Raw genomic sequence first — 20,192 nt, 5'->3', positions numbered from 1 at the left:
ACTATAGGCCGGGCTGCGGGCTGACCCACCTTCCGCCTGCACCTGGGCAGGTGGTGAGCTCATTGCGGGGTGGGGAGGTGTGGGAATCAGGCTGCTCCCAGCACGGCAGCTCCAGCCCAGGGGTGGTGGGAGGGAAGCAGCATGGGAGTCATCGCCATGGGTGCAAATAAAAGTCTCACTCCATGCCTTCCTCCTCTTGACTCACTGCCTCCTTATGAATGAGTGGCCGTGAGCCAGGCACTGAGATTGAGTGATGGACACAAAACAGAAGCCCTGCCCTCAGGGAACAGCCTCTCTGCACCTGACTTGTGGCCTCTCTAGTATGACAGGTGCTCTAAGCTCACAAATGACCGTTCCACTGTCAAATCTCAGCCGTCCCTTAGTCTTTGGCCTGGGCAACTCTTCTGCAGCATCTTTCCACTCAGAGTCTTCCTGTGTTGACATCTGTGTGCTCCAAACTTCCAGCCGGAGGGAGCCACCATGATTTTTGATGTATTATCCTCAACATTATTTACTTGATACTTTTCTGTAAAGCTATTCAGTAGGTTTTGTTTAAACGTAAGTATTTTCAAGTGAAATCTAATCCTGACTATAAAATGGGAAACCCTTGTGCCTGGCTGTGTATGAAAATTACAGCGCACATTACCATCTGAATTTCAAAAGAAAAAAGGGGTTCATTCTCAACATCACAAATTCTTCTGGTGTCCCACCACGTTTACCACGCTGTGTGGAAGGTACATCCATTTGCTGCTGAACTTCAGCCTCACTGGGACCTTGCCCACATCTCTTTTGCCAGTCTTTTCTATCTCCGCCCCACCCCTCCAGGTAGACATTCCCAACCTCCTCACTTCCATTACTGAGGCTGTGAGCTCTAACCAGCACACCCTCTGCACAAACCTCTGCTGTTGAAATCTGAACTCCCTCCTTCAAATCCCATTCTTCTTCAGACCAAACCCCAACTTCTCCATCATAGTTTCTCTCTCACTCCTGGGGGCAAGTCTGTCTGTCTTCCGAATCAGTGAGTTCAAGCTGGCAAAGATTACACTAAGAATCTGGGATAGAATGGTGACTGTGGCCAGCTCCTTCCTTCTAAGAGACAAGCTGCAAGGTCCCAGAGAGACAAACTCTGCCATGTTTTATGACCAATAAATAGCTTCATTACAGTGAGTAATCAACAAGCCACCATTTACAGAACATCTGTGCTCCACATCGCACCAGCTGAGGGGATATGAAAAAAAAAAAAATGGTCAAACTTTGTCTCTATATTCAAGGAACTCACTACTTTTTCTGGAAGACAGGACTGAACTGTGAATTGGCGGGTAGAGGGGAAGTCAGAGCTGCAGTCAGGAACCTGAGACACACTCCTCCTTATAACCCCACTGGGGCAACTACAGCAAAGCTCCTGGGGACCACGCTTCTGGGTCTGGTGTGGTTACTCCAGCCACAGAGGCTGGAGCAGCTGCAATGTGAGCTGGCTGTTGTAAGATAGAGGGAATTTGGACCTACAAAGAAACAGTGCAGGCTAGAGTCTGGATGTGTCGGGGGCACTTCCTGCTGGAGATGAAGCTGGGTGCCTGAAAAAGGCAAGCCCACAGGAACGATGGTCTGGAAGGCAAAGGGATGCTGGGACAAGGTGATGTTTGAGAAAGTGGCCTGGGACAGGTGTGCCTGTTCGTGCAAAGCGGGGAAGGTACAAATTGGCAAGAGGGTGAACACCAGGGTAGAGCTCACATCTGAATTCAGAACTAGGGGTTCCAAGGGGCAAATCGCTTTGTACTTTCTTTGGTGGATGTCAGGTGGAATGATAGCCATTAGTGGCTCTGGGAAATCCAGGTTCTCTTTTTCATTCCTGGCCACATCTTTGGACTCAGGACATGCCCCTGTATCAGACTATCCCTTCCGACAGCCTGTAATTGAGCCACAGGCTACAGGACTCTTCGTATCTGAAGGACCTTGGAGGACAGAAGCAGCATGAGCTGGATGGATGACTTGGCCACTAAGCAGACGCTTGTTCAATATTTTAAAATCACTCAGAAGATAAACAGGTCACTGCGACGGAGAGACTTACTTGAGGGGAAAAAAAAAAAAAAGCAGTGCAAAGTGAGGCTTCATAATTCACCTGTTCCAGTAAGGTTCATGTGCTATCAAGTCTGAAATTACTTACCAGGCTTCTATCCTGGATTTACTTTCTATATAAAAATGCACTTTGACGAATAAGTAAGTAAACACTATTATGACCAATGGTTGGTTTTAAGAGAAAAATGCTCTCTTACCAATGGCAATACTAATTTTTTTTAACATTCTCGGGGAAAATAAAACAACGCGATATATTTGGGAAGCAGGTATGAACCACTGACATTGTACTTAATCTTTAAAACTGATATATGTGTGTCCAAAAGCTAATAAAGTTCCCTCTAATATAAATGGAGGCAGGGGCAAGTAAGACACTGGATCACAGGCAGCGCTCAAGCTTTGGCTTCTGATCTGATGGGCAGAGCCCAAGGGCAGGGAAAATTGAAGTGACTTAAAATAGTCCCTGATAGGATATATCTGATATTAGTGGGCGTGCTGAAGTGGAACCATAATACTGGAGAAATACAAGGGTGTAAACCCCATTACTGTGTGTCCAAATGTTTTGATGGTTGGACCTCAACATAATTCATGTGACTCACCCATGGGATGGGCAGACTTGGGCTGGGGAATATCAGCAAGAAAGCCACTGAGCAGGCGCACAGAAAACATAATTGATTTTACGGGATGAAGCGAGGGCCGCTAACAGCTTCCTTCACTCAGCACCTTTCACTGCAGAGGAGTCCCCTCAGTGCTCCATGCTCTCTCCGTTGTTTTTGCATCCATCTACCATGACCTACCTTGGGGCGAGGTATTTCATTACAAAAAAAGGAACAAATATATGGTTCTATCAACAGTGGGTGTTCTTTCAAAGCTTTGCTTGACTAAGCCATACTTCAGTCTCACTCGCTTGCACACCAGCTAATCTTTGAATCCTACCATGTACACTACGGACCAATCCTTCTCCATCACCTGGGGCTCACGGATGGTAACTTAAAAGGGTAAAGATTATCTGAGGACAAGAGAATGGACTTAGTATAATAAAACATATTGCTTCATCCGTGCATTCATTTGTTGGGACTTTAATCAGAAAAAAAAAATTCAATGGACTTAATGTAAAAATTTAAATATCAGAATGAATTTTTATTTCCAAAATACCACACTGTTCTATTTGACTCTCTTTTCAAGTAATCGGTCACTTTAAGGACAGAAGGCCCACACTCCAGGGAAGCTACAGAGGAACACAGAAATTAGGCTGCTTCTGGTCATTTCTCTGACTTTAGGAAGAAGGGTTAACTAGGACACATCAAAGCGGATAGAGCATGTTTTCTGCTTACTTCCTTCTTTCCAATGTGTGTGAATGTGTTCAGTTGCCAGTCATGTCCAACTCTTTGCAACCCCATGGACTGTAGCCAGCCTGGCTCCTCTGTCTATGGAATTCTCCAGGCAAGAATACTGGAGTGGGTTGCCATTTCCTTCTCCGGGGGATCTTCCAGACCCAGGGATCGAACCCACAACTTTTGCATCCCCTGCATAGGCAGGTGGCTTCTTTACTACTAAGCCACCTGGGAAGTCCCTCCTTCTTTTCAATACTGAATTGTAATGCACCACATTGGTAGGCTTTATGGCTTACCATCTTCTTTATTTTTTAAAATTAATTTATTTTAATTGAAGGCGGACAGGGAGGCCTGGCGTGCTGCGATTCATGGGGTCGCAAAGAGTAGGACACGACTGAGCGACTGATCTGATCTGATCTGACATGAATCAGCCATGGGTGCTCATGTGTCCCCCATCCTGAACCCCCCTCCAACCTCCCTCCCCATCCCATCCCTCAGGGTTGTCCCAGTGCACTGGCTCTGAGTGCCCTGTTCCACGCATCGAACTTGGACTGGTCATCTATTTCACATATGGTAATATACATGTTTCAATGCTATTCTCTCAAATCATCCCACTCTCACCTTTTTAAGTTGAGGTATAGCTAATTTACACTGCTGTGTTAGTTTCAAATGTCCTGCAAGTGATTCAGTTATACATATACAGGTATGTACTCTTTCCCAGATTCTTTTCCATTATAGGTTATTATAAAATAGTGAGTATACTTGCCTGTGCTACACAAGTATTAATTTCCTTCCTCCTGCCTCTCTATGTACTCCTGTCAGGGGCAGTTCAGCAGAGAAAAAATGCCCTCTTCCATCTAAAAATACCCTTCCCAATCATCACCCGTGAGCACGCACCTACGGTGTGAGGGGCAACCGAGTGAAGAGTCAGGGATCAGGGCTCAGACGCCCACATTTCAAATCCCAGCTCTGCCGGTAATTCAACACACGACTGTGGGATTGGGCAAGTGTCTTTCTAAGCCTCCATTTCCTCAGCTAAGCACACAGGCTTGTCATGAAGCCTAACGGGAAAGCTTTTAGGAACCACTCAGGGAGTGCCTGGCTCACAACACTTGTGGTAAGCTCTCAGCAGATTCCTTCTTTTTATTTAAATTTTCATTATTCATGTTTGCCAGAGATGATGCTAAGCCCTAGTTCCTTCTCTTCAGTAGCTCAGTGCCTTGGAAGGCCCTCCGATGCAGGCACTAAATCCTGCCACCAACTTTAGCTGTGCTCTGACAGATGTACACAGAGGTGAGTGTGGGAAAAGGGAACCAGAAAAGGCTTCCCTTAAAGATCTCAACACTGATATGACTCTTATTTTCCTTCCTGGGGACGGAGCTTGTCTATGGACCACGTGCAAATCTTACATAAAAGAAAGCTTTGCAAAAGAGAGAAATCATGGTGGGGACAATCCCCCAAAACACTTAGAATAGAATTACTCAGACTGTGGGCTGCATCAGAATCCCCCCTCTTGGGAAGTGAGGATTTTTAACTTTGTTTGTGAAAGGCAGATTCCTACCCTCTATCCACTGAGTAGACCCTCACGCCCTGTGTGTCACGCAGGTGAATCATGAGGTGAGCACCCTGATGGTGGGGAAGGGTGGCTGCAACAACACAGACAAACCAGAGTGGTTTTGGATGATCATCACACGTTCCTGTCTCTTTCTGCCACCATCTCTGTGACCAGGGTGGCAAACATGCTTAAGGATTCAGAAGGAAAAAAAGCTGCATTTTGACATTTGCACATGGTTTAGTAAATAGTTACCTACTTTGAGGGTTTACCCCACGAAATGGTTTAAACAGTCTGCCTGTGTCTTCTTCACAAGGAAACAAATTCATGATTCTCTAGCCACCAGTGGCGAGCAAGGAACACAGGCCAGTATAATTCCTAGCCACCCCCTGGAGACATGCACAATAGCTAACTGCAAGCCAGAGAAGCCATGGAAGCACCTGGAAGGATACACCCACAGCTGCAGCACCAAAGCCACAACGGGGTCTTTATATTTTAAACCAATCACCATGACGACCACGACCCAGTTTCCACTGCCGTTGAGCACCTTCCTTTTCTCAGTGCACTGTGGTGTGTGGCGTGGCTGGTCACAAGGCTGATTTTCATGGGCCTTTGAACCTCCAACGCTTGTATGTTTCTTTGAGTTTCACTGAAAGTCTGGGTTTTGAGAGATCGGGAGAAGAAATCACAGATAATTACAGCTGAAAATATTCTCATTTCCTGGCGGCGCTAACAAGTGAAACTACAAGTAATGATGTAATCCAACTTGTCAAAAAGGGACATGAAAAGAGGAGACAGAAGGCAGGTCAGAGCCTTGGGACCCGGCATGCCGTGTCATCTTCTAATTAACTAACTGATCCTTTAAACTGTCAAACTCAGAGAGGAACTCCCTGGCTTGGTGTCTGATTAATATTCATATGTGGGCATGGGATGCTCTGATTTAGGTCCCAGTGGTTGTAGTTAAACATCAGTTTTTAAAAAAGAGAGAAATAAAACCCTGCCTGGCCAGCCTCAGTCTCCAGGTCTTATATTCATAGGGAAATGAGGGAAGGCCATTCTGGAGTCTGTAATCCACGGTGAGCACCAACCCTTCACGGATGCACATTGATTTCTGAATCATGATGAGGACACGTATATTGAAAAAATAATTATTTTGCTTCTCCCTCCTGGCAGTCACATTGTTAATCACACTCCATGCCTCATTGTTAGATAAGGGAACAACGCGTGTAAAACCACACAGCATTCGGTAATATAATCAAGCATTTAATTTCAAACAAAAATAATTGAATATGTAATTTAATCAAAGCAAGCTAGAATCGATCATTTCCTTAAACTATAATAAGTGGCAACCTGGACATTTATTCATTTGGCACAGGCTGCAAAAGAATATATTCCCTCGTACTACTGACTTCCCTTAACTAAACGATGTTTCAATTGGGTTAAATGGGCAGAAGGCCTAAACAGACATTTCTCTAAAGAAGACATACAGATGGCCACAAAGCACATGCTCAACATTGCTCATTAGTAGAGAAATGCAAATCAAAACTACAGTGAAGTACACCATTTCACACTGGTCAGAAGGGCCATCATTAAAAAGTATACAGATGATAAATGTTGGAGAGGGTATGGAGAGAAGGGAACCCTCCTACACTGTTGGTGGGAATGTAAATTGGTACAGCCATTATGTAAAACAGTAGGGAGGTTCTTCAAAAAACTAAATATAGAGATACCATATGATCCAGCAATCCCACTCCTGGGCATATACACAGACAAAGCTATAATTCGAAAAGATACCTGCACCCCTATATTCACAACAGCAAGACATGGAAACAAGCCAAGTGTCTGCTGACAGCTGAATGGATAAAGAAGATGCTGTACAAAGATACAATGGAATACTGCTCAGTCATAAAAAGAATGAAATAAGGCCATTTGCAGTGACATGGATGGATGGACCTAGAGATTATCATACTTAGTGAAGTAAATCAGAAAGAGAAAGGCAGATACCATATGACATCATTTACATGTGGAATCGAAAATAAGACACCAACGAATCTATCTATGCAACAGAAACAGACTCACAGACCTAAGAACAGACCTGTGGTTGCCAAGCGGGGAGGGGTGGTGGGTGGGGATGGACTGGGAATTTGGGATTAGCAGATGCGAACGATTATGCATAGGATGGATAAAGAACAAGGTCCTACTGCACAGCACAGAGAACTGTACTCAATATCCAGTGAAAACCATGATGGAAAAGAACATGAAAAAGAATATATACAGAATGTTTCAGTCCAGGATGTAAGAAGTCCCTGGACTACCTACACACTTTCGGTGGAGAACGCAGCTGACTTTAAAAAATATATAATGCACCCCAGACAGTGTCTGAGTTGGGTTCACACTCCCAGCCACCAACAGCCGGGCAGGACCCCCGAGGGCTGTTGTTCCAGAAGACGGTGACGTGGGAAGGGTTCTTCAGAGACACAAGACAGGCTGGGACTTTCCCTTCACTCTCAGATCACAATTTAGTCTTATTTTTAATTGGAGGATAATTGCTTTACAATATTGTGCTGGTTTCCGCCATACATCAAAACATGAATCAGCCATAGGTACACACATTCCCTTAAAGATCTCCAAAGGAAGAATATAATTCAACCCAGTTTCATGGTGAGTTCTAACAGCACAGGCTTTCAGGAAATATTTCCCAAATCCGAATTTGCACCTTGCCTCTCATGGAATAATCCATTCCATATTCATGTATCCTGGACTGAGATGCCACATATCTATGAGCCTTCTTTGTAGTTATTATTCTTTATCCTTAGACCTTATTTAACATCCTTCAGCCCTTGCTAAACTTAGCACTGAGCTATTTCAACTCATATTAATAATGGGTGACACTGCTAAAGAACACACAAATTGGGATCAGCATTCTCACACATATGGAATACAACTGGCAGGGAACAGCTACACTCAAGTTGATTCATTTGACCAACAGATACTGAGGCCTACCATGTAATCAGACATAGTAATCAGTCACAGCTCACTTCCCTTCTTAGGAGAGGGAGAAGAGGAGAACATACCACATACATGATCAATACGTATTTAATAAAAGAGCTTCCTCCTAAAAAATACATGTCTACATTCCAAATGACTTCCAGGGCTTTCCAGGCTGAGAAGAAACTCGTGATCCAGCTGGTCCAGGACCCTCCAGACAGAAGGCATTCATCTATTTCTGCTGCTAGAAGTGGATGACAACCACCCCACAAGGTCAGGAGCATGCTGGCTGGGTCACACCCACCTGTGACAAATGAGAATTAAAAAGCCAAAGAAGAAACGCTGGCCCCTCAGGAGCCTCAGTCCTTCCAGCCCCTCTGGCAGAGATCATCAAAACTACTGGCCAAAAACATTCTGTTCTTACCCCCTGATGATTATTTCCAGGATGACTTAGAATGCTCATGCTCTTGAAAAAACACGCCAAAAGCTGACATGCTCCAAATTCGCACCCACCCACCTGTACGTGGGGTCAGGACCATTGGAGAAATCCCCCAATCAGTGCCAGGTCTGACCTGTGAATTCCACGGCAGAGAAACCCAATGCCAAGGCAGGGAAAGTCTTGACGTCTCACTCCTGAAGTCAAGGCACAGGGTCACTGCACTGCTTGCCCGGTGACATCCTGAGGTGTTTTCCCTGGAGCTGCAAATGCTCCTTCAGGTGGGGAGCAGGCATTAGGGACACCGAAACTGGCTCGATTCCACGGGCAGTAAAGTAATTAATGGTGTCTTTCAGGGCAAGCACCATAAAAAATAATTGCTCTCAAATTGTGACTGCTAATGAATGAATGGTACAGTCAATATTTGTGTTGTGGCGAGTGGATATGTGATAGAGAGAGAAGGGCCTAGAAGGAGAGGAGCATCTTGGATTAAAAATACCCAAATCAGTTCATCAGCCTGGTTAACAACTCTGACTCGCCAGACCACAAATGCTGAACGTGTTGACTTTCAATGTCCATGGGGAATAGTGCCATGGATCAAAGAGCACACTGATTAATCCAACAGAGACCAAAGTCTGTCACTTTGGCCATGGTGCAGAGATGGGCCAAACAGGGTCCCTAAAGAGAGCAAATGAACAGGAGAAAAATACCAAAGCAGAATTGGTTTCAGCAAGGGGCCGAGCTGCCGACTACCTGTCTACGTGCGACCTGATGAGGTAAAACAGCCTTCCTCCCCAACACATCTGCCCACTTCTGTTCAAACAGGGCTTTCCCTTCTTAAAACAATGACCCGCCTGCCACCGCCAGGTAACTCCCCCTCACGGCGGCGGCGTTCAGTATCACATGAGGTCATCTGCCTTCCTGCTACTGAATCCCACAGACACATCAACTTCTCATCACACACAGGGCCCTGTAAACAGAGATTTAAAGATAACTCTGCTTGTGTTTTTTTTTATTGGGAAGCCAGTTCTCATAAGTAATAGGAACCCACTGCTAGGATGAGCAATGAACACAGGGAGGAAACTGTGAGAGCTTCATACAACTGGGTCTTTACTGATGTGAGGATGACGTAAGTGGCCACGTGTTCACGGACCAGTTTGTTCAGCTGGTTGGAACACTGCTGCATATGAGGCCACCCTGGGGAGCCTCATTCCCATGTGAAAAGGACAAAGCACCTCACGGCTACAGAATGAATTGTTACTCTCCACCCAAGATCCCACAGATTCACTCTTGGGGTGGGGATGGAACACAGGACTAAAACGAAGAGAGAGACAATATGGTAGACTGGAAGTGGGGTCTCAAGCAGAGGTGAGGTGGGAGGTAGGGGGTGGACGGACGCCTAAGCCACAAATGCAGTTGTATTCTTTGCCACCAACAAGAACAAGACTGTTGCCACCAACAAGCGTTTGCTACTGTCCCCCAAAGAGACTACAAAATGTCTGTCACACACAGTTCTCCAAAACTGCTAACGGAAACACACACGTGGGATCATTCTATTTGAATCTGCTTTCCTCTAACTGCATGGAAGGCTGAGTCATGTTCTGGAAACGCCATTCTCACAGGGAACAAAAGTTAAGTTCAAGTCAGTTCTGTCCGGGTCGGGTTTTGAGGACCTTCGCACAGTCACCCAGCTGGTGGTGGTATTCATGCACTGATCTCATACTTGGAATTTCAGAGCACAGGCTCTCTTCTGGGGGTATCATATTTCATTTGGTTTCAGGTTCTGAGTTCCTCCAATGCTATCCCCAAGACCATACTAGACACTTGACTAAAAGCATACAGTGAAATAAATTCATAAGTTATTTGCGAAGTAACAACTGGTGCCAACAAAGCAAGCTTTCCACAGGATATTTTTCACCGGCCACAAATTTTTGTTTTTTTTTTTTTTTTGAAAGTCCACTGCAGTTGTCCTTAACTTGGTCCTCGCCTAATTTATTGGGCAGCTGTCAAACATACATGTGCTCTTGTTTCATATCTGACATTTGTACAGAGAGGAATGACATCGGAAACAGGCCATGGACAGACCCACACTCTGAGACTGAATATATGAGAAAGAAAAAAACTTCAATGATGAGAGAAAACAGCCGGCAGAAAGCACGCTACTTCCTTCTGTGACTGGGCAGGCCTGTGCGGGCATTCATGGTAATTCCTGAAGAGCCCACAGAAATGAACTCACTTCACAAGTTTTTTAAAGCACAATAATCTCAATGTACAGAAAGTAAATTTTCTTCATGGTTTAAGTATCTAAAATCTCTAAATACAGTTTTATAAAATTTTATGCTTTTAAACAATGATTTTATAAAGTTAACAATGTCGATACCATAATGAAGAACAGAGTTTGAACAACTCTCTTAAATGTCTCAGAAGAGAATGCCTGATGCCTCAAATTGGGCCAAACCACACAATTCTGAAACCTCACACGCACAGACCATTGATCTCCGTGTTACCCACGAAGCATTGTTACTAAGCTAACACTCATTCTTTTTGATCTCTTTCCATTTCCTGCATTGTATTCTGTGTCTCTTATCCTCATCCAACATCAACAGGTCATTTCTCAGAGGGGTCAGTGTTGGCCAATATAAATAACCATTATAAAACCTCTAGCATGCTTTAAGTCAACAACCAAAGTGCCCTACACTGTTTAAAGAATAAATTCCAAATATTTTCACGGCAGAGGGTGGCCAAGGTCTATGACAAGTACAGGTACAGATTACAGCGAAATAATCAGATGGAGGCCAGCTAATCTAGCACAACACGTCCTATTTGTAAACCACCTTGAAAACAAATATTGATGGCAGGGCCCCTCGGGCAGGACTGTCAGCCTGGGCTCTGTATGCAGGCATGTATGTTTCAGGAGAGTTTCACACATGCCTGCCATGTACACAAACACAGGGAGTCTCAGTCAAACCTAGAACTGCCCAGAGAGACTCAGAACAGAGAGAGGCAGTGATTCCCTGAAGTTTCTAGCTGTCCCTTCCCCATGCCCCTGCCAAACCTGTTAGCAATGACCCCCACCCACCCCACTCAAGCAACGTGATGCACTGCAACATCAATGGGGCATCAAACTCTCTCTTGAAAGAGGTCATACGAAGGGGCCCGTGTGAATAGTCTGAGAGTTAACTGATATCTGGCTTTGGGAACCACTCCATGTTTCCTCACTCCAGATGTACCTCTTCTGTCTGCTTTACCTCGGTTGTTATTGGAATTATGAGCATTACCTAAGAACACAGTCATTAAGCTGGGTGGAGTAGTATCTATAAGCACTGAAGACCAAGCAAGCCAAGAATAACATTGACCATGACTGTGATGAAGATCGACATTTATTGCTATGGAGAGATGGCTAGAATATAGAGCTCACTGAGAAACAGGAAGTTCTAAAACAAGCATGAACAGTGTGGAATAATTTTACATAGAGAACTAAACAAGGGATTTTAAAAATGCATGAATAATAAATCAATACATAACATCTAGAGGATATTTATTCAAATCTCATCTCTGTGTACTGGGAAAATAGCTGATTTTATGTCTCTTTATTATTATTGTTAATAGTACTGTGTTATTTTTTTGCACTGATACTTTGGTTTGCTTGATTTCTCATCCCAAGGAGATAAGTCTGAATTTCTACACTCTGTTGTGCACTGGCTGGTCTCTCCTGGAGTTCCAACCCATTCTGCACCTCCTGTTCCAAGCTGTTGGTTTAGGCATGTACATACATTCCTACTGAATTGAACCCTTATCCTTTGGAAGTTCCCCTCCTAGTTTCACAGTAAGTTTTAATAACTAAAAAAACAAACAAACAAACCTGTTTTCATATCAGAGAGAGAGTCACCGTAATTCCCAAATCATCATCATCAATATCCTTTGGGAAATATTCTGTATCATGGTGTCATGTCCTTCGATCCTTTCCGTAACTCCACACAGTAGAAACTCTTGCCTAGAATATTCTGTCTAGTTTACAGACAAGAAAGTTGGGGTCAGGAAGTTAGGTGCCTCCTCTGAATCCCACGGTAACTGCTGTAACCACAATCCAACCTCAGTTGACCCAGCTACAGAGCTCTGGCTCTTACTGATTACATGAGGCTGTGCTGACATTAAGAAATGGCTATCTTATTATACCCACACTGGCATAAAAAGACACTTCAGACCGAAGAAATTAAGACATAAGAAATCTGCTTTCTTGGCCTGTAGAGCCTTTCAGAAGCCAGGCATATCAGGCATATTTAATTTCCAAGCTTCTGCTTCTCTCACCTGCACACAGCTACTACAGTCAATTTTTTCTAAAGATGAAAAAATGTTTCCAAAATTCTCTGAGAAGGTGGGATGTTTTATGTCAGTTTAAATGACAACAGATTGTCTTTTCCAGTACTGAGCAAATAAAAGCATAAAACTGCATTAGGCCTTCCTAACACAGATTCACACGAGTCAATATGTCCATTTTCTTCACTTTCTTCATGAGGCAAATGTCCTCCTCTGACCTCCTGCTCATTTTCCTGATGATGTCTGAACAGAACATGCTGATTTGGGTAATTCCATGTCCGTGTGCAAAAATAATTGATGACATCAGCATAGTTATGGGAATTAGACTTATTAGTTAATTACAGAACCAGCAGAGGGAGCACAAAGCCTGCATAAATAATAAGCATTTCTTCTGTACTTAAGAAACAGTACTGCCCTTCTTAACGGGCAGTAGGGAGAAATATATTGAAAACTCAGTTGTCAGTAGTCCAAAGATAATCTTTGCTTTATTATGGGAGCAGTGTTAAGGCACAAATCCAATACGCTGTCCATACGGTCTAAATAAAACGTTGGCTTCTTGGGTATCCAAGAGCAAGAAGTGTGTGTGTCTTTGTGTGTGTGTTTTGCTTGGTATCACAGTGATAAACTACTCCATCAGTGGTGGAATAATTAAGGTCAGATAGTGAGACTTGCCTAGAGTTGGTAAATATTTACTTCACCCTGGTATCAGACCAGCTTTCATTTTAGCTTTGTTCATCCTAACAAACTCCTGAGTGAATAGGCCCTTTTATTATTCTTCTAAGATGGAATCACGGTTTACATTTATGGTTGAATAAAATTTTGATTCAAGTCAAACAATATAATGCCTACTGCTAAAAAAAATACAATTATATTTCTAAAACCATCTGCCTTAATTATTGCTAACATTTTAAATAAACAATCCTATTTAATATCTTTAAATATGAAGCAAATGACGTTTATCTTCTCTTCTGGAATACTACTGATAAACAGTAAAGAGACATAGGCCTTCAACTAAAGGAACCCTTTCATGTATAATGAAAGTCAAGAGAAAGAACATCCATTTATCCTTCAATATGTTAGGCTCACTGCTTTTAAGACATCTATGATCACCACATCACTACCACCCAATAAGATGCAAAATTTAGACAGAGATGAATAATACAACAAAGGACTTGCTTTATATGCTACGAATTTCTTTTGTTGGTTTTAAGAAGGTAGTCTCCCCACACTTGAGTGGGAAAATTAAAAGGGAAATAATGGTACTTACATATTGACATTTAAATTATATGCATCCTGCTGTTGTTGTCTAGTCGCCAATACGCATCCTAACATGACCCTAATACACAATGTTTATTTTGAGGAAGTCTCTAGGAAGGGGGTGGTGGACAGAAACTTCAGCTTTAGCTCACATGCCGAGACCCATCCAAGCTCAGGAAGCGAGAAATGTGTTGGTGAAGAATGGTGCCCATCTGGGCTCGTCTGGCCTCACGTGGACTTAGCTGGAACAGGACACTGGGACGGCCACCTGCCAGGGCGCCTGCTGTTCCCATGTGGACCCTGCCCCCTTCTGCCGACCTCTTCTTCCACTTCGGGCCCTGTTCCGTGGGCACTGTTTCCCATCGCCCCAGCCATCCAGTGCTACCTCCCCAGGGATGGGGAAGCAGAGAGTCAGCAGCGGTTCTGCCATAAAGACTGGAGAGGCGCTTGGATGCAGAGACCCGGGATTCGGATGCCAATGAGGAAAACCATACTCTGCCCTTGCTTTTCATCCTTTTTCTTAGTTGAAGGACTCTGAACACAGTGGACACTCCAGACGTGGCCCTCACCAACTAGCTGCGGTTTACCTCGGGGTGCTCTGCTTCCTTCATCAACATGATCAGCACACAGGAGGCAGTAGGGTGGCCCTAGCGGGTGGATTCACCTCTGTGCCCAGCAGGTGCCAGAGACTGCTCCCAAGTCAGGTGCCAACACCTCTCCTTCAGAGAGGAGAGCATTACTTTCTTTCACTTCTTTGAAAACATTCAAATGAGTTTATCTTACAGGGTCAGGTAACTCCCTGTCCTGTGCCTCAGCACAGATATTTCTGAAACTTGGTCTCCATAAGTAATTTTCCTCCAACTTTTGTGCACATCTCAAGTTTTAATGTCAATCTAGGATGCACTGGACACCTATCGTACACTAGTATAGCACCAGAAACCCTAGCTACATGATCTCACTTAGGACCTAAAATAATCTGATGAGTTAAGCACTCTCTTTTATTCCGACTTTATCGATGTAGAACCAGGGACTCAGAACGGTTAGGTAACTTGCCCAAGGTCACCGTGCTGGGATGCAGGAGTCATGAGTCGCATTCAGATGTCTGCCTGTGAAATCTATGCCTGCCTTCTCAACCGGAGCTCGCTGAATCTCCCATTTTAAGTGAAAAGGTACATGGCAATGTTTATGGAAGACGGGAAAATCTCAAGTTGTTAGAGTTCTCATACATATGTTGTGGGGGTTTGCTGTGGTGGTTTTATGCAACAGGAAGTTCACTGGTTTTAAGAACTAACAGCCAAAGAATCCTGTCACTGAAAAAAAAAATAGGAACTGGTGAGCGAAAGATGACTGTGACAGGAATGACTGACGCTAACACTCTCTGGTGAGCCAAGTGCCTGAATTACACGCTGTGCCCTCCAACGGAAGGACCTTTCTCTTCTGTCCTGTGGCTGAAGATCATTACAGACCTGATCAGCAAGCCAACAAGCCCCTCAGCTGTCGGAGTCATCAAGACCAAAATAAATGAAACCAACAGTGTGAAGCCTCAACTTCTGATTTATCTTGACAATCCACTGGAAACTCTGGTTTCTTACAAATTAAGAAATTTTTAAAGTCTCCTCTGGGAGCCTATTAGATTTCTGGCAAGTGTAGCCCCATCATTTTCTTTATTTACGATGCTACATTTTCCAAATGAAGAGTTTTAGCATGGAATGTGATATGAGTGCATTCCTAGTAAGCTCTTGTAATCGATCAAGAACAAAGAAACAAATTTAACAAGGCTTATTTTCATCAGTAAATGAATTTAGCACAGCTCATCTATGGATGAAACATGAATACAGGGATTCATGTTATATTTACTATTTGTTGTTGTTCAGTTGCTAAGTTATGTCTGACTCTTTGCAACCCTATGGACTGCAGCACGCCAGGCTTCCCTGACTTCCACTATCTCCCAGCATTGCTCAAATTCATGTCCACTGAATCTGTGATGCTCTCTCACCATCTCATCCTCTGCTACTCTCTTCTCCTTTTGCCTTCATTCTATCAGGGTCTCTTCCAGTGAGTCTATTACTCGTTATAATATGTGTCAAACAGTTTCAAAATGAATCAATCAACAGACACTAGCACTGGGTCTCATCCAATCACGTAGGAAGTAGTTGAAAATCTAAACCCTATAATGTTATTTTAGTGAAAAGAGCCAGCCTTAAGAAAGGCTAATTGTTCCATCAGGCCTATGCTATGTGCATAAGTTTTTATTCTTAGTATCTCACACCCATTCTTAGCTAAGTTTGCAGACAATTCAGGAAGCTGCATAAACTTAAGGTAAGCAGTATGTATGTATTTGGAGACCCAGAAATCTTATCATAAATTCTTTTTACACTACCCACTCCCCCGTTAATCAAATAGACACCAGTAGTAACTGGGTTGGTGGAATGCATCTCATCAATATCTGAAGCACTGACCACCACAAATGTGTTTCTGTTAAAAACAGGTGGTTTTCTTCACTCATCTGTGGAGACACAATGTCTCCCACCAGCAACCCCTAAGCGTCAAGTGTTCATGATAATTTGGAAAAGAAATCCCCATGTTTTCACCTAGATCTTGGATTTGGTCTTTGACAGAGAGATGTGGAGACACTATTATGTCATCTGGATGGTTCTGTTGCCAGTGGCTGTATCCTGGCAGAGTCCTGTCACACGTGCCTGGCCAAGTACATGTCACAGCAACTGCCGAGTCATCCACAGCCTGAGGTTCCCCAAGGACAGGGGTTCAGCCATGGGGCGGCCAGAGAAAGGGCTGTGATTCACGCCGGCAGGGGCAGGACCTGATGGGAACTGTCTTTAATTGTCTAGTTGTCATCTCTGAGATACTGCTGTGTGCTGCTGTGGCTAGGGTAATGAAGAAAATAAAATACATGAGACCCCATATACTCTGGAATCCTGAAATGCTCTATTTATTTGTTCAATATTTATAAATGAGGGGAAAAAAAAAGAGTTCATCTTTCCTATTTCACATTGATATAGTCTATCATTTTTTGCTCCAGCATAAATTGGGGTGTGTATTCTTTCAATTACATAAGAAGCAAGGCATCAAATACATTTGAAATGAATCTTTCACTGTACATTTGAAATGATTCTTTCTCTATCCTTCTATTTTTTATTGTGAAAACCTGCAGTTGGAAGGCAAGGGTAATTAGCTGAGAACAACCGGAATAGTAAATTTGCTCTAGAGGTGGAAAAGTCATCATTTCATTACTCAAGTGTTATAGAACTTAGGAAACTTTACAGAAGAACCTGATTCCATTTAAGCTGTAGAAGTTTTCTTCCTATTGTATAAGGCAGCAAGAAGTCTGGCATTTGCATTTGCTGCCGTCTATGGGGTCGCACAGAGTCGGACACGACTGAAGCAACTTAGCAGCAGCAGCAGCATACTGGCATGTCAAGGGAAAATCAAGCCCTCTGACCCCTCTGCACGTGCTGTCGGGGGCTGGCCCTATCCTCTCGATGAAACAGCAGTGGTGGCCGCCATGGAGTGGTCACCACCAGATACCAGGTCCCATGCTAAGCGCGTTGCACACAGTATCACATTTCTCAACGTCCTTTCTCCAGAAGCCAATACTGGTCATACTTTTACAAATAAGAACTCAAGGTTTAGAGGGTTAAGTATTGTGTCCAAAGTCAGGACTCACAGCCAGTTCTGTTTTGCCTCCAAGTTTGTGCTCTTAGCCAACATAGTCCATCATCTTTAGTTGCTCTGTGTGTTGTGTGACTACTCACTGTTGACAACACCACGGATAGAAAGGCAACGAACAGCAAAGACCGACGTGAGGACAAGATTTTAGCTTTGCAAGAAAAGTCCGCGTGTACTGCGGGGAAATAAGCAAGCAGCAAGAAGTGGGTATCTTCTAGGGGAGCCATGGGCAGAAGGCTGGCTCTCCTGGGGCTCCCCCGCACTGTGACCTTAAGCAGGTCCCATCCTTGCTCTAGAAGACTTGGGAAGGAAAGGTCAAGCAAAATCAAGAAGTGGGCAGCTGAGCCACTCAGACAGAAGAGGCTGATCCCTATGATGGTATTTGGGAGCTAGCTAGTTACTCAGTGTCAAGACGACCCAGGATGCCAGCAGCATGGGAAGCCCTTTCATCATTCATGTGATACTACTGAGTACAGATATTCCTCATTCTTTTATACACAGATGCTTAAGAGGATTTATAACTTAAAAAGAAGTGTCTCTTAAAAAATCTAGACTCAGACTCTGCTCTCTGAGTTTTGTGTGTTTTTTGGTGTTTGCATCTTGAATCTCGGCCTCTCCTCTTTTTTTGTTGATTTCCCTTCCTTCACCTCAGATCGATCATCCCTTTTCTACAACAAGTCACCTTCCTTAGGCATGGGGGCAGAGAATGTGGACTGAGCATTCACTGAGTTGTTTGTTTTCAGGCTGCAAAATATCAGGAGGACATGTGGAAAACAAGACCCCCAGTAAAACAAAATATCCCTTCAGAGGTTTAAGCGTCTGAAGGGCCTGGGGTTCATGAACAAGACCCCTTCTCTCTATACAAGGACAGAGCCAATTGCTGAGGATCAGAATGGCTACTGGGAAGTCACAATTATTGTCATACATTATTTGTGTTTAGTGCCAGAGAAACGATTTTCCTTTTGCAATATCTCTGTCCCAATAAAATTAAGAACTTAGTGCAGGATCCAAATTCCCCCCAAAGGAGTCAGCTTACAAAAATTTACTAGCTGCACTGCCACAGGGATTTATGGTTTCCTTTTTAATAGTTGCAGTCTGATAAACCTGAGTTTCTCGGGTCACGAGGTAGATTCATTTATCTTTCTTTTGAACATTTTAAGCAAATTCCAGCCCTGCAAATTGACTGCATTTTTATATCGTGGAATAAACTATAGAACAGAGTTGGAATACACATCCAAAAATAAGAAGATCTTACAATAAAAACAGATACCGAAGTCTGTATTTTCCTGATTGTCAGTCAAGCTAATTATGTTTTACTCTGAAGCTCTGTCTATCAGGCAAGAAAGGAAAAGGCAGCAAGGGGCTCCCTCCTCACCCAGGCTGATGTTTGGGAATATAACACCAGTTTCTTCACAGCAGGAGTCTGCTGTAATTGGCAGCTCTGTTTTCTCCTACTAGAGGGTAATTCTCTAGCCAAGGAAACACAATGTTAACAAGATTTTACAAATCTGACATATGGCATCCTATCTGAAATGACCAACAAAAGTTCCTTCTCTCCCCAAGCCAACAGTTATTGCTGGTTAGGGATACAAGACAGGGTGATAAAAGGAAGTAAAGGCCCCTGGAGTTCTTTTAGGGGGGCTGGTAAATTTGTGATCTTGAAAAAGGCCAATTAATAAGGAAAGGTAAGCTATTCAGTGTGGTGGTATCTCTCAGAGATGGATGAAATGACAATAAAAACTTCACCGGGAAGACTGGGCCTCGCTCAGGACATGTTTCTTCCCTAAGGCATTCAAGGCGAGCTCAATGAGTCCATTAAGGAGGGGCTGGGAGTGGCAGGGCTGGTCCCCCATGTGAGTGAAAGCGGGAATCCTAAACAACGCACTGGACCTAGCAGTGGTTCTGGGTTGATCTCATCCTCGCCCCACACCTACAGAAACACTAGAACAAATTTGCACGGAGGGTGAAATAGCTTTGATGTGACTCCAAGAACTGCATCACAACCTAAATCTTGTTTAAAACCATAACCCCTCAATGAGAACCCTATACTCTGTTTTAACTAACAAAAAATGGCAGAAAGAACAGTCTGGGGCATAAAACCCAGGCAGAAATACATGTAGACTTTCCAGGAAAAGAGGAACAAGAGTATTTTCCTTCCCTCTTGGGCATATTAAGTGACTGACATTAAGTGCTTCATTCTTTCTTGGCAGGACGCTGGGTAGATTCTAAAGAGGGCAAAGATGGGTTCTCAGAAAGTTATCCCGGATGCACTGTGATACCCGCACTGTAGTTACAGCCGAATGCAGGGGCCGACTGTCACCAGATCCCATCTAACGTTCCATGACTCCAGCTGCAGATAGTGATCAGACTGCAGGCTCATTCAAAGGTGGGTGGGATCAAGGAGTTTACACATGAAGGGATTAATGAGCAGCTTCAAAGCACCAGGTACTTGGGAGTAAAGACACAGAGTCAGGTCAAGTCTTAATTTTCACGGGGAATTAAACTGCCTTTTGTTACCTCCTGGTAACATACTGTTGACAGTCAACTG

At 43.8% G+C, this 20,192-nt stretch overlaps 1 protein-coding gene across 1 annotated transcript in view; it reads right to left on the bottom strand.

The window, feature by feature from the left end:
• The window catches only part of PDZRN3 (PDZ domain containing ring finger 3), a 269,301-nt gene that overhangs the window by 65,169 nt on the left and 183,940 nt on the right, over positions 1–20,192 (bottom strand). The window lies entirely within an intron of this gene.

This window comes from Bos indicus, chromosome 22 (assembly GCF_029378745.1).
Source record: "Bos indicus isolate NIAB-ARS_2022 breed Sahiwal x Tharparkar chromosome 22, NIAB-ARS_B.indTharparkar_mat_pri_1.0, whole genome shotgun sequence".
Lineage (NCBI taxonomy): Eukaryota > Metazoa > Chordata > Mammalia > Artiodactyla > Bovidae > Bos > Bos indicus.
This window is presented reverse-complemented; position numbering and strand designations above follow the sequence as displayed.